Below are 16,349 nucleotides of genomic sequence, written 5' to 3' on the forward strand. Positions count from 1 at the left end.
ACTATTTAAATCACATGAATGCCTAATGACTTATTTTTAAATTTACAGGTATAGTAAATATACAGTATATAAATGCATCTGCATGCAATTAATATATAGCACTTAAATTTTTATTTTCTTTTTTTATATTGAAACATAATATTTTTCCTATAAGAAACAGAAGCAACTCATTAAAAAATATCAAGGTTGATTTTTTTAAACAAAGCACTCAGATACTAAAAAACTGAATACTTCATAAAGAAAATAGGTTGCTCTCCTCTAAAATTGCCTCTAATGTTAGCTGAATATTAATAAAATCCATAAACCATTAGTACATTATAGCTGCTTTGTTCTGAATTACATAGACCTTTTATGTTTATTCCTCAGTGAAAATGCATAAAAAAATGAAATCCACTCTAATTGTACTCTCTGAAGATAGCTGGTAAAATCATTTCTAGCAGCTATAAATCAATTGTAGTATTAAAATGACCTGCCAGGTGCATCTTCTGGGTATCAGACTAATTAAGGGAATGTATTAATTGCAACAATTCATCAACACCACCAACGTTGTTAGGTAACCCTTACAATGAATCTTTTTTACCATATTATCTAGCAATAAAACTGCAGTTTTACAAATGTGATGGGAAAAGAGAGAGAAAGAGAGAAAGCTGAGGGAATGGCTTCTGCTTCTGCTTCCACATTTCAAAAGGTCTTACGCAGAGTTACAAGATGGCTAAAATAGAATTTTTTCTTACACAAAATCTTTCACTCACCTTCATGCTCAGTTTCTATTGTGTTTTGTAAAATTTTTATTCATTGATTTTAGAGAGAGGAAGGAACAGAAAGAGAGAGAAACATCAGCTGCTGTTCTACCCACCCATGTACTCGAGGGCTGACTCCCACAGGCGCCCTGACCAGAGGTGCAACCCTGGTGCATCGGGACAGCGCTCCGACCAATGGAGCTGCCCGGCTAGGGCACTATTGTATTTTATTTTATAAAGTGCTTTTAATATCTCCTAAGAAGTAAATGTTGGATTTTAAAACCCATTTACTTCACTGCTTTTATTTTAGTATATGATAGGTAAATATGTATACTTGTGTATGTGTGTATGAAACAATATCACATGGTTGTATAAGCATGTGTGTGTATGTATATCCTTCCTCAGGTGGAAATCCATTAAGCTGTAATGGTAATTAGTATGTAAAGAATGTCAGAGAAATGTAGACTTTGATCTTACATAGTAAACTGAGTAGGCTTTTGAAATTAATTTCCAATGACTGCCATAGCAGTATTACATTTTCCATTCCTCACAGGAGAAAAGAAATGTAAAATTTAGAAAATCGTTATAAATCTCAAAGTGTTTTTCTTTCTTAAAGAGCCAAATTCTTAGAGCATTAAGTGGCTCACTAGTTTTGAGACTGATATTAATTCACTTTGTCATTATGGTAACCTTTTCTTGAGTTTGGTTCTTTTTAGCACTCTAAATAATACAAGTGACAAAATGACACACTCCAAGAGGAAGGGACTGCTATTTTCTACTCTTCTCATGTAAATCACTTGGAGACTCTAAACTAACCCTGAATATCCCTGAATAGACTATTCTCAAAGCTGGTTCTAAACTTCTAACAATATGATTCCTTTCAGATCACGTCTTGGCAATCTGCTACTTTTTTGGAGCTTCTCAGCAAGAAATGCATTTCTTATTTAGACTATTCTGAGTCTACAGAATCCAGCGTAGACTGGGTTCTAGGGTGACCCCACATTACACTAGCACATCTGGTCCCCCTACAGTAAAAACACAGGGAGACTAAGTGACTGAAGTGGTAGTCACTGCAATGCTCTCAGCAGCAGCAACAGGAGCAGGCACTACCATGAATTGCTTCGACACAAGGTGGGTGTTGGTATTTGACCACGACCAAAGAACCTTACGAAATGCTGGCATCTAAGGCTTGGGCCGAAGTAAAGAAATCTTCCTCCTCCTGCATGGTTAGAATTTTAAGGTGGGGCAAGCAATTTGTTTAACAATTGCCCTAAGACTACGAAGAGTCTTCTGCATCCCCCAAAAAGAGCACACTGGAGAGAAGAAACTGACAGACACTGTTTGGAACTGTTGCTTGGTTGGGTAAACTCTTCAGTTCACCCAAAGTCACAAGCCCATATCAGGGATTGGAACTCTAAATTCACTCTTGCTCTGCATTTCCCAAGGAGCAAAAATAGAAGAGAAATTTTAAAAGGACTGAAGGCTAAAGGTGCAGGCAAAACTTCCCACATAAGGGCAACAGGGGCAGAGCTTCAGGGCAGAGAGCCCAACAACTACAGGAAAGCCCTGGCGACAGGAAGTCTTTCACTCAAGCAGCTCTGCCTTCAGGGAGCAATGCTGGACATCTGAGAAGTCAGGACGAGCTTGCAGTGATTCAGTGATTCGGAGTCTGGGAGGGAGTGGGCAGAGCACTGATCTGAGTTTGCCAAAGAAAGTGTACAGGCTTCTGTACTTTTCTAGGGTGTACAAAAGAGGAGGGCTGAGAGGCAACTAAATCCCTTCCCCATGAATACCTGAAATGTTTCTTTGGGTTTGAACTTTCAAAGCCTGCTCTGGATAAAGAAACACGAAATGTTAATGTTAGTTTCCTGTACTGATGATTTACTGTGTCAGGCACTGTGCTAAGCACTTTGCAAATAGTTTTCATCCATCCCATTATCTATCTGTACTAGTTTCATCTTTATCACCATCCTAGATGAGGGAAGTAAATTCAAGGAAGATAAGTAACTTTTCACAAAATTTTATAATTAATCCTTGGGAAATAAGAATTTGAATCCAGTTCTGTTTGATGATAAGCTCATTCTCTCACTCAGTAAGCTGTTGTTATTCCTAAATACCTTCATGGAATTTGGAATCATCTCAACTAACAAGAAACAGACATAAATGTCCTGGGATTCTCTTTCGCCACTGTTAATTTTGTTACTCAACTACCAAATAATGTCCACTTGTCCTTCCAAATTCCCTATATATTCCTGGGAATACACTTTCAATCTCAACAATTTTAAATTGTAATGTCTTTCAGGAAGGCAAGACTGATGCTCTTCCCATTAGTTTAAATCTTTTGTTCATACCATATTCCTTCACTAAAAAAACATAAATGCAGAATTTCATATCTTTTTTTACTCACCCAGATTTTCACTTCATGTTATTTCAGGAAGATTTTCCATAGAAGTAACAGGGCCAAAATGTTGATCTATTAATAATTATCATATGTAGAGCTTAAGAAATCCAGAAAATTTGCACAACACAGAAAAACAAAGGCAGCATGCTACCTCTCATTCAAAGTCAGGCTAGAACATGACAAAGAAGCATGTATCAGACCATGGCCTTAAAATCTATGCTCTCAGGGCTAGAGTGACAATAACTGTGAATGTGACGACCGAAGATACAGTGTTCTCCATACAATCAAAACAACTGTACCAAGTTTTCAAATTTCTTACTTAAAGAAACAAAGAACTATGTTATTTAGAAAGTCTTATCCACAATCAGGGCCAGTTCACTTACTGACACTAATCAAGGAGAATAGCACAGGAAATACTCCCAAGGTCACTTTGGGTTCTGAAATAGGTGTGTTTGGATATTTCTTTTTGGATACAAGGATGCTGTATGAGACTTTTTTTTTAATTTTCCTATTCTTTATACGTTCAAAAGGTAAAAAAAATGCTTTGATCATCTCCCAGATTTATCCGTTATATCTTTGTTGTTTCTGGACAGTATACACAACAAAATAGACTTTATTCAGCAAATGTTTATAAGTTATTCAGTTTTCCTAGTTGGGCCTGTTGGTTGACACCTTCTTGAAATTCTCTCCATGCAAGAAATAATGAACTCCCACTCAAGCTGACATTTTGTATGGCTCTTCATCTTTCTCTGTATAATAACAAAGGCATGATTATCCCTGACAACATGCAAGCTCATAAATATAGTATCTTATCTTGCATGTCTCGTTTTTTCACCCTTGACACAGAGATCATCATCCATTAATTCTTTCAAATTCATTCATGGTCAGGTCCTATCTTTACCTATGAGATGTAAAATAGCATTTTTCAAATATTTCTGCCTCCCCATTCTCCAGTCCATCCTATTGGTAAAAGAATTTATTTGTCAAACATTTTGATCATGTTAGTTCGCTTCTCTGGTCAGGTCTTGGGCCATACACCCTCTGAAATTCAAACTATAGTTCCAAACAGAAGTGCTGTTTTAAGCAGCATCTTTTAGAAAATATTTTCTCAGTCTTCTTGAGAAAGTAGTTTTTTCTTCCTCATTGACACCACTGTACCTTGTGCACATCTCTATTGTATAATACTTTTTACTCTGAAGGGTATTGGCTCATTATTTGATGCCTCATTAAACTGTGAGTCCCCTGAATGCAGGAATCGTGATTTATATGCCTTATAAATCCAGCACCTAGTGTTTCGTGCCTTATAAAGAGGCTCTTGTTAAATGTTTGTTGAAAAAATAAATGAAGACTCTATTAATTGCCATCACCACATATGCCATTCTTCCTCTCAGCTCTAGCCGATGAGTCCTGCTTAAAAGACCCCCTACAAAATTAACTTTATCTTGCCCTTGAATTATGACACAGACATTTCCTCTAAACATGAATGACCTTTCCCCTTCTCTATCAACACCGGCCCTTTCAAAGTGCTGATCAATACTAACCTTATCCCTTTAAGAAAGGTTTCTATCCCACCTAACTCTACAAGTCATTTTGCTACTTGGCTGGGGGTGACAATGATAATGATGATTGAATACCATCAAGTAAAAGCCTCCTATGTTAATTTTTGTATATCAATTATCAATTTTCTTTACAACAGTTTGAAATATATGAAATGAATGTAACATTACACCCACTTACAGATGAAATGACTGAGGCCGAAATCATAATCGATAGCCCGTTAACACCAATATTTTTTGTGGAATTGTTTCTATTTTTCGTGGAATTATTTTTCTAGGACACAGTCTTGTACTAAAGAATGAACACGTTCTCTGGAGCATGAGATATCTCCTTCCAAGTCTTACCTCGACCCTTTGTGACCTACAGAACTATTCAAGGAGTCTGACCTTTAGTCTGCTGATTTAGAAAAAGAGGAGAAGAAGTCTAAGAACTGAGTAACCTTTTCCCGTCCCCATCCATATTATATTCTGCACGCAGCCATCAGTAAGTGGCTTTGATGGCAAGGACGTTCCTAATAGTGTCTTCTCTATACACGAACAATACAAAGGAAGAGAATGAGTTTTATGTTCTTATCATTACCCCAAAATACCTACCAATTTTTCTTGTTTTTGATACTGTCTGGTCTGGGATTGTATTGTTTAATATTTTAAAAAGTTAATAAACTGTTAGAAGTACTAATTAAGGATGCAGCAACTGTGTACACAGCTAGACCTGCTACTACTAAAGAAAAACAAGCTAAGAAAAATATAACTCTACCATATTGCACAATGAGAGACTTTCCTGGTGGAAATTCAGAAACAAAATAGTTTAGAAATTCTAACATGATTCCCATTTTTAGGGGAGGCTTTATCAGGGTAACATCATTTAAAATAGCTGCCTAAGAGAACCTTTAGTATATACTGAGTGACCATCTCTTGTTCTTAAAATCATATGGGGGATTTGACAACCTCAGTTTCTTAATGTAGCTCTTCGGAACACTTATTTGTTACACACATATCTCTATGCTTAAGGCCCTCTGCACCCTTAAAAGGGGAACTGAATGTCTCCTGTCAAGAAAAAGCCTTAGCACATTGTAATATAACCAAATGTTACCATTTATCTTTTGACTGCCCAGGAATTTCCTTGTCGGGCTGCTATTTCTAACTGGTCTAGTCACATTCCTTGGTTTTTGCTTCTGCCACAGGCAGAAGGGGCTCCTGGAAATTATTGATCAGCTGTGCCCCTGCAGGGAGAGTCCGAGTGCCATTCAGTAACATTGCTTGCCAGGAAAGTGCTATATGCTGCAAGTGGTGGCGAAATTCCCACCACGCTGGTTTCCTTCAGGTTCACTGAGGCTTCAAAAGAAAGCCTGAAAAACAGACAGGCGACTGATGTGGACGGCGAGAGAAGGAAACACAGGTGGGATTTAAGGGTAACATCAAGAAAACATTTGTTAAAAAACATAAAACTCTCTCGGGTGCTTGTAGGCACCTTCTCTAGCACTGCCATTTCGACAGTGCCCGCGCGCTGCAGTCCTTTATTCTCCGATCTCCTCAAAGGGCTACGGAGCCACGAGCAATCGCACAACGGGGAGTACTTATGTCAGCACCACGCACACTTCTATGACCTGAAATATGAGGTGTGGCTAAGTAGACCTCACTGTTGCCAGGGTCTACATATTTTATCTGCACGCTCACTCCCTAGAATTGTTCTCTTATTACTGCCCTGATTGTAGCTAAAAACAATAAATGAAAATATGCTGAAAGATGACAGTCTAAAGTCATAATGGAAATTACAGGCACATACAGTAGCACGGAGGTGCCTAGATGGCCATTTGACTAGGAGTACAGATGTCCTGTCCAGACAGCCGAACAGCCTGCGCCTCCCCCCTCTCTGTGCCTGTGAAGTGTATACTCTCAGCACACTGCAACCTTCAAAGCTTGAGAGTTGGTTTTCCCTGCAGCAATTCCATGACGCCTTTTTAACTCATACAGGCCAAGTTACTGGGACACGGTCCACTGACAGCAGCAGGCCCTACAAGCTGAGGTGGCTGCCCACGCTACCATCACATAAATAGCTAACTCTGTCTTCTGTCCAACCTGCGTCATGGAATCTCACTGGTGGTACTGGAATGTCCAGTTCTATCCTGTCTCCTGAAAAGGCTGCAAATTAGTTATTTCTGAGTATTTCAGTGAAAAGAAATGACTGGAATGTTCTTTTGGGGGAAAAAAGGTCTGCTCCAAAATGTAAGGATTGGTAGTCTCTGAAGAAAATGATTCCCTGATTAATACATTTGGGAAGCTCTTGACCACATCTGGAGACATGTAGTAATAAAGTCTTGAATACCTTTTCAATATTCCATGTAACAGTTTGGAAATCATTGAGTTATTCATCTGAGATGGTGAAAATTCTTGTGTCCCTCTTTTTTTTAATGTGAATTTTCCTTACTTTAATTTCATTATCTGACAGAAATGCAAAGACAATTCAAATTCAGGTTGTGCCAGGTAATATTAAGAAGTGTCGTGTCCAAAGGTCACGGCTGCCACAAGGCCAACATTGGGAAACTCGGGGTTGGGTTACCCCTGAAGCACTGTGAGGATGTTGCTGAACTGTACCCCACAACCGAGTCTGAGATGACAATCATAGCCAACTGCTGCATGCGGCTGGCGCAGACTCCTGACCAGTTTGACGTGCTGGTGCTGCTCAGTCTCCACGGGAACATTACTGACAATCTGGCTGCTGGCCTGGTTGGGGGGGCTGGTGTGGTACCTGGGGAGGGCTTCAGTGCAGAGTACACCATTTTCGAGATGGGTGCCCAGCACCCATTTGCTCAGGCAGTGGCAGGAATACAGCCAAGCCCAGGCCATGCTGCTCTCAGCTTCCAACGTGCTGCAGCACCTGAACCCACACTATCACTCCGGCATGACTGCAGGTGCGGTGAAGAAGGTGATCAAAGTTGACAAGGTGCACACATGAGACTTGGGCAGCTAGAGCACCACAACGGACTTCATCAAGTCTGTCATTGGCCACCCGAACCCGTAAGAGGCCTAGAGCCCTTTACTCCCTCCAGCCTCATAAGGACCATACTACCTACCCTTCCCTTCTGGACAGAGGAGCAGAGAAGAGCCCTTAAACCTATAGACCACAACCACCTTCTGGGCAAAGCGTAGGTTTGAACTCCTGACATGGGTGGCTAGGCCAGCTGCTGAGACTTCACTGAGGCTGCCATGGATGTCCTGTCCCACCCAAATCCTCATAAAGGTGTCCAATAAAATATGTACAGCAGGGAAAGAAAAGAAGTGTTATGTTCAAGGATGGTGTTAGAGTTCCCATGCAGTGCTGCCCTTGGAGTTCATGACCTAGACACCAAGTAATTGTAAGATCCCTCAAGAACTTGTAAAACTAAATCCATATGCAGGAGAACACGACAACCCCACTTCACACTAGATGTGATTTTTATTGTTGTACCTTTTGGATAGTGGACTTTTTTTTTTATTTTATACTATTGCAGCATAAGCTACCTGCAAATGTGTATATACCCCCAAATTCTGCCCAACATTTACCAACAACAGTATCTTTGCTTGGATTATGTAAAGTAAAACAAGCATACATTCAGCAAACTGCTTTTAGTAAGAGCAGCAGTTCTCAATCAGTGTGTAGGGGCAGGCACACTGATGTGTCATGAGAATTTTTAAAACATGCGATACCTGACTATTTAGTCAGGGGCACTGACCTCTTTTCCCTCAGATTGTCAAGTAAAAAAAAAAAAAAAAAAGACAACAGCCAACACAATAGCTGTCTAGTGTGAATGAATCAAAATTATACCTATATTTTTTGTCAGATCGTCAAAAAATATTATATATATTTTTTGGTATACCACAGAATTTACAATTAGCTTGTGGCTGGTGTGCCATGAGGTGAAAAAAGGTTGAAAATCACTGGTATGGAGGATAGTTAAATCTTACCCCTACTTCATCAGCTCTCTCTCATTCCGTGCAGTGCTTTCTAGCTCCCCAGATCCAAACCTTTCTTAGTATCTTTTGACATCAATTGGTCAATTTAAAATGCCTTGAGAGTTTCATGTCTATCCTAAAACTAAAGAATTTCTTCATTCTTTTCTTCTCTTGTACTCTTTCTTGTCTTTTTTACCTTTCTTCTGTCCTCTATCTCTTGCTTATCCCTTTCACCTTCTCTCCACGTGCCTCGCACTGTTGATCCACCCGCCAGGGCCGGGCCGTCTGATAGCTATATCTGAAAGTAATTTGGGACAGAAACCAAAGGCCCCAGAATCCTTAGTAATCCTCTTCCGATCCGGCTACTGAGCACTGGTTAGGCTCCTGCACAGCCAACAGTCTTTTCAGGCAACAACCTTGAAAATTGAAAACCGGTTAGAGCATCCGTGGAATAACATGAGCCCTGAAACAAAAGCATACAAATAGAAAAGAAAATGTCTTTTCAGTGATAAATGAAGGCACTGCTGAAACAATTGAAAGGAAGAGAGGCTCTAGATGATCTCTATTGATGGGCCTCAAAGTGGCTGGTGCTTAGAAGCAGACTGGTTATTTTGCCTGCATTTCAGGTGCCCTTAGGCCTCTGCCCTGAAGGCTGAGCAGCTTACTCTACTACACAAAGCTTCCTGTCTGAGAGGGAATAGCAAACCTGAGATAATGCATATTTTAGAGTTACTCATGGGGTAGGCAATACCTGCACAGAGCGTTCCAGCCCAGCAATGCCTGCTACTGTGCTTACCGGGAAAGGCAGCTGTGCAGACATTACAGCTGCGGCCACTTCCGTTTTGACTTTCTGTCCCCACCCCCCACAAATGCCCTCCCCTTCCTCCCTGGGGAAAGACCGAGGTGCCTCCCCTTTGACTCACTTTCCCCTGAATTAACTCACTTCCCTCTTTTCCTCTCAATCTGACCAAACTGAATCAAGCCAAAACGTTTGACAAGGATCTACAAATATGCCAAGTAAATATTTCTGCTGAGCCACATGTAGAAAAATTCTCTCTCTTTGTTGAGAACATCTGTGTAATGATTCCTAAGGTTCAACATTCTCATTTCTGCCCAGTGCAAGGGGCATTTTTAAGCAGGTGGTTTTATTTTTGTGTGCCAGGCTGCCATCCCTAAGAGTTTCTAATGTGCCAAACGTAACCCATTTCCAAGAAATTCAAGTCACACCACTCATTGCCTCCTCTTAATACACCCCTCTCTTTCATGTCTCATCCTCAGTCTGTTCCACACTTCACCCCTCCCCTTACTCCCTTACACTGCCTTTTATTTTTAAGCTCTCTTCTCTCCTGTTTTTTTTTTTTTCTTTTTTTTCTGGACTTCCCCAACTAAAATGGATCCCTCATCTGGGCATTTCTGGCCATCCTAACAATGCATGCCATCTCCTTTCCCATTTCCTCTCTGTTCTTCACCCCAGCTCATCCCCTGGTCCCAGGAAAACCAAGCTCTGCGAGACTGGGACAAGGATCAGGAGCAGGAAATTTAACAATGGCAGAGCTGTGACAAGTTAATTCAACTCCTGCTGTTAAATTAACCAGCGTTCCAGCCGAGTTAACGCGTCACCCAGTTTCAAAAGGTTAAGCTCCAAGCTTAATCTTATTCATCATTATGAACTCTTCAAATTGGCTGAAATATTTAAAATTCAGTGAAATGAAAGGACCGCAGGAAACATTTAAGAGCCAACTGCCCGGTCTTCAAAAAATAGAAAAATAATCTACAAAGATTAGGAAAAGAAGGCTTCAGAATGGGTGAATGGAGACACTTGAGAACCAGGGTAGAGTGAATAATAAAAGGACATGGAGGACAAGGGCATCTTATCTTCCCACTATCATAAAGAGATTCAGGCGTTAGGAAGAAATTTAATGGAGCACCCTGAAAATGCTTGTCCTATCTCATCATAAGCAACAGAGCAAAACTGAATGCTAATGAAAAGGGCATGTACAATAATACCTCCTGAGCTTCTCTCCTCTTTGGACTTCGGACACAGATGGGAGGTGGGCCACAGCCTGCCCCCCAATTATCACTGACTGGGGGGAGATCACAGCCCCCTGAGCACTCTCTACTCAGGCTCTGTGACAGCAGAGAGCCCATATAAATTTTGAGAGAAGGAACTATGCAGCAGAAAATAACACCAGAGGTGCTGAGTATAGCATTTCTTACTTAGCACAAGGTTTAGTATACAGTAGGGCTTAATAAAGGTTAACTCTATCACTCTTACTACTACTACTACTACTACTACTATTTCTGCTACTTCTATTATTCACTTTCAGTTATAAATCTCTGTAGACTTTTGTATAGTATAACAACTGAGATGGGGAGAACTAATATTTCATGGACACCCCTTTCCCTCCTCAGTCTCTCACCCCAAGCTGAAGTGTATGGGCTTGTTTAAAATGTTCCATCACATGTGCATCAGTTCCTACTACCAACTTTGCAACCCAGACCTCTTCACACAGTTAGCCACAGTTTGCCCAGGCTGGTACTCGTGCTTCGATTTCCTCCCTGCCCATTTGCCAACTAGTATATGCTGCCACAGAGTCCTTCATGCTCCACCTCCTCTCAGAAACCTTTCACAGGAGAGTCATTCATCCTTAAATTGCCAACATAATCACACTTCAACTTCTTCTGAGACATAGTTTTAGAAGTTGTAATTATATTGCTTTGTTGATTGTATATTTGATATGTTTGTGTATTTTATTGGATCATAGGTATCTACAGAGCAAAGACAAAACCTGTCTGTTTTTAATGCACACTCTGAAAGCCTAATACAATTTCTCCATCTTTCAATTTACTAATAAACAGGAATAGGCCTATGAGCATCTGTATACCCTAATCTTAATTTTGTGTAAGAGTATTGAAATTTTCTAAGCTAAACCATTATGAAATAATGTGTTTTAGAATGGTTTCACTTTGTATGTGCTAAGCTAAAGATTTTCATTATATTCGTGTAAAAGCATAGCTTTATTTAATGGCTGATCAGTTTGAAAACTGTCCTGAGATTTCTAATTGAAAACCATTGAGGAGTTAACTATAATGAATATCAAACTGTATTAACAATATGAAATATGTGACATGGAGAATTGATATTACTTTGCATGAAAAAGTCCACTGAAAAAGATGCAAGGAAAAGTTACTGTTCAAAGGTGGGCAATGATCAGCTCCCTTCAGGATACAGCTTCCTCTTTTCTGGGAATAGAATAAAAATAAATTATCTTAAAATATATCATGCTGGTTCCACCTACAATTAAGGAAAAACGTCATATATTTATTATTGTTAAATACTGAAGGTGATTCAAATAGATTTAGAACCAGTTTTAGAAGTTTCTATATAAACAGAGTATGTAATTACTATCCTCAAAAGTAAATGGAGTAATATCACTACCTTGCCTCTATTTCACATTTTATAATTTTGAATGTTCATTGGTATACATATGAGCAATAGAAAGGCAAATGCATTTACCCACAATAGCTTCAATTTTAGCTTTTTACGAAGAAGTTATAGCCATCTCATTTTTAGCATTTCCCAAACTGCCCCAGTTCAGATAATATTATATGGCTACGTAACACACACATACCATTTTGCAGTTGAGGGGATCAAGATGCTCGCGTGGGATTATAAAATAAATAATGAAACTGACTTTTAATTGGAAGTCTCGGATTCTTCAATGATAAAGGCATGACATAAGCATAACCAGATCATTCATGGGGTGTAGTTTAGTTATCAAAGAGAGGATTTTTTCCTAATATAGTTGAGATGGATTGTAAATTTCTTAATAATGACTAATTCATATTCAAGTTTTAAGACATAATTTTCCAAACATTTGTTACAAGAATAATTTGTCCAAACCTCAAGAGTCTCAGTTTGTGATAGTCAATTGAAAAGAAAAACAGGAGGTGTGGCAGGTTAGAGATGCCCAAAATTTCTTTGGGACTATTCCCCTAGAGAAGTGGTTCCGTGGTCACTGACCTAGAATCTGAGAAGTTCTGTGACTGTTTCAACCAACAGTATATAGTGGAAATGCACCTGAGTCATTTTTATTCCAGGGCCTTAAAACACTTTGAATTTTTTTTGTCTCTTAGAACATTCTCTCTCTGTAAGCCCTGAGCTGCTACTATCCAAACAGTCCATCTACCGTAAGACCTCCGTGCCAAAGAGGCCAGAGATAAGCTCTGTGTTCAAAACTCCCAGAGAAGATGAGCCATCGAGCCGCTCCTGATGAGGCACCACAAATGTGTGCAAAGCCATTCCGACTCTCAAGACCATCTCAGCCACAGACTGACTGGACACTACCAGGTGGCGGTATTGAACGTTATAGAGACGTATAAGTCAGTTGAGCCCTGCCAAAATTTCTGACCCACAAAATCGTGAGATAAAACAAATCATTTCTTGCTTTAAGCTTCCAAGTTTTGAGGTAATTTGTAGCAATAGGTAACTGAGATAGAATTTGGTACCTGGATGTGAAATGTTGTGATAACAAACAAACAAACATAAAAAGTGAAACATGCAGCACTGGCTGGGACTGGGTGTTGGGAAGAAGCTACAAGGAACTCTTGGTGAAATCTTGAATGGCCTTAGGGAGATATTAGGGCTTCAAGGACAATAAGGAAAATGTTACTGGAAGCCAGTGAAAAGGGCAACTAAGTTATATACAGACAGAACAGTTAGCAAAACTGTTGCCTGCGGCTATACGGTAAATACAAAAACACCCTAATGATCTCAGAAATCTTGCTAAAGAAATTTGCAGGCACAAATTCTCCTTGCCACCTATGACAAAGTAAAAGACAAGAAAGACAAACTAAGGAAGAAATCCTTAAGTTTTCTAGCATAATTGGGAGAAATACTAAGATGTTCAGGACAGTCTTTCCAAGCCCAAAAACACTGTTTAAAAGAAAGACATAGCTTCATAAAAAAGATCAAATGTAAGTTCCTGTTAGGTAAAGCATGGAATGAGAGTAAAAATGAAGTCAAGGGTGAAAGTGTAAAACCTTTTTTAAGACTTTGTAGAGACTAAAAATGGTGTTGCATAGACTTTTCAGCCAGACAAAATGACTGACCTCTAAGGGTGGAAAGCCTTCTTAGCTTTATAGAGTCTCTCTTTTTAAATGTTGGGCTCCTGAGGATCTAGAGGACATTGTATCAGCCACACAGAGTGCCCAAGGCATAGCGGAGACTATTTTGAAAATATTTATGACATGAGGTGGATTGTAAATTGATACACATGAAGTCTAGAAAGCTTTTTAAAGAATTATACCAATTGAACTGAAAAAGACAGTGATACTACAAAATGAAAAATGTATTCACACCCCTGATTTCCTATAGGCAAAATAAATATAGCTAAGGAAAGTACTCAGCTATAAACATAGGGTATTTCTTATAAAAAGAAAGAATGAATTCAACATCAAACCAGGAGCTTGGTGGGAGGAGTTAATAGGCACAAAGAATCATTTCTATGAAACAGTACTGTGCTCTAATATTTTTTTTTAATAAGGACAACACATGCTTGACTAGATTTCACAAATGCTATGGATTGGAGATTACCATATGTCTCTGTTTTCCCCTGCTTTAAACAGGAGTATCTATTGGTGTTATCTTATGCCTCCCTCACCATTGTATGTTAGGAGTTGGGAGCACATCTTGTCCAAAAGGTAAGATGAAGAGATACAATATATGAAGAACTGCACAAAATGATCCTAATATAAACATGAACTTGATTTTTAAAAATGGAACCTTGGACTTTGAGATGATATTGCAATAGAATAGGAATTTGTGGGATTTAGAGGAAGAAAGTTTATTTCTTATATGGACTAAACATAAATAATTGTGGCTCAGGGGAGACTGTGTTGCATTAAAGATGAATGCATATTTTTTTTAATTCTCATTAAGAGTTAGCCATCCATTCTTATCTTTGAATTAAGTGAGTTCTACTATTGCTTTAACTGACAAAATTCAGCAAAAGTAGCACTATGCTTATTTCAACTCAATAAACATATTTTAACTTAGAAAAGAACATTTACAAAATAGGTAGCATCACACTTAATGGCAAAAGACTAGACCCTATTTCCCTAAAATTGGAAACAAAGCAACAGTGTCCAATCTTACTACACCTATTCAACATTATACTGAAAAATTAGAGTGCAATAAGAGAAGAAAAATAAATAAAAGCTATATACACTGGAAAGGAAGAAACAAACAAGGTCATAGAATATAAGATCAATGTATAAAGCAATTATATTCTTATATATCAACAATGAACAATTAGAATTAGACATTAGAAAATAATCCATTTACAATAGCATTAAATAATGCCATCCTTAGATACAAACCAAAAAAGTATGTTTAGAGTTTATATGTGAAAAACTATAAAAAATGATAAAATAAATCAAATATCTAAAAAAGTAGAATGATATTCCATGTTCAGGGGTCAGGAGACTCAGTATTGCTAAGGTGCCCACTCTTCCTAACTTGATCGATATAAGCTCAATAAAATCCTCATCAAAATCCCAGGAAGCTTTATTCATCAATGAACCTATTCTAAATTTGATATGGTTAAGCAATAAACATAGAATACCCAATAAAATACTAAAGAAGGAAAACAATAACAAATCTATTTAAAGGCTTACTATAAGTAATTAACATAGCATGATATTGACAAAAGAATAGATTTATAACGTGTCAGGATATAGAGCCTAGAAATAGACACTTATATATATAGTCAATTTGTTTTTATAAAACTCAACAGTAATTCAGTGAAGAAATGATAGACATTTGAACAAATGGCACTGAAAGAATCAGACATCTATATGCCAATAAAATGAGTGTAGACATAGACCTTATAGCTTACACTAAAATTAACTCAAAATAGATAATGGACTTAGGAGTAAAATAAAAACAACATAACAGCAAAAAGAACACTACTAGAAGAAAATATAGAAGACAATATATATATACCTTGGGCTTAGTGATGAGTTCATAGATACAACACTAATTTTATGAACCATAAAAGAAAAAAGTGATAAATTAGACTCATTAGAATTAAAACTTCTACTCTGATAGAGTGCTAGGAGAAAATAAAAAGCAAGCTGCAGACTGAGAAAAAATATTTGCAAAACGTATATTTGATAAGGGAATTGTATCAAAAATATTTAAAGAACTCTTCAAATTCAACAATAGGAATCAAGCAACCCAACTGGATAATGAATGAGGGATGTGAACAGATACTTCACCAAAGAAGGTATACAGGTGGCAAATAAACATAAACGTGATTTGTCCTCAGGAGAATGTAAATACCACACATGCCTATTACAGTGGCTAAAAGCCAAAAATCTGAAAATACCAGTTGTTGTTTAGGATGCAAACAGGAACTCTTATTCATTGCTGATGGAATGCAAAATAGTGCAGCTCCATTGGAAGGGAGTTTGGCAGCTTCTTACAATGCTAAATAAACATGTAATATATAACATGTTATGTACTATATAACATATAGTCTTAATATATAATATATAGTCTTAATATATAATATCTTAACATATAAGATATTTACCTGTTCTGAAAACTTATGTCCACATAAAAATATACATGTAAACATTTATACCAGATTTATTTTAATAATGGCAGACTTGAAATAACCAAGATGACCTTCAATAAGTAAATGCTTAAACAAG

General features: G+C 38.1%; 1 pseudogene; it reads left to right on the forward strand.

The window, feature by feature from the left end:
* Nucleotides 1-7,148: 7,148 nt before the first annotated feature.
* LOC112322227 (isocitrate dehydrogenase [NAD] subunit beta, mitochondrial pseudogene) lies at nt 7,149-7,719 on the forward strand (annotated as a pseudogene).
* Nucleotides 7,720-16,349: the final 8,630 nt, after the last annotated feature.

The sequence above is a fragment of the Desmodus rotundus genome, chromosome 2 (genome assembly GCF_022682495.2).
Source record: "Desmodus rotundus isolate HL8 chromosome 2, HLdesRot8A.1, whole genome shotgun sequence".
In the NCBI taxonomy this organism is placed as follows: Eukaryota; Metazoa; Chordata; class Mammalia; order Chiroptera; family Phyllostomidae; genus Desmodus; species Desmodus rotundus.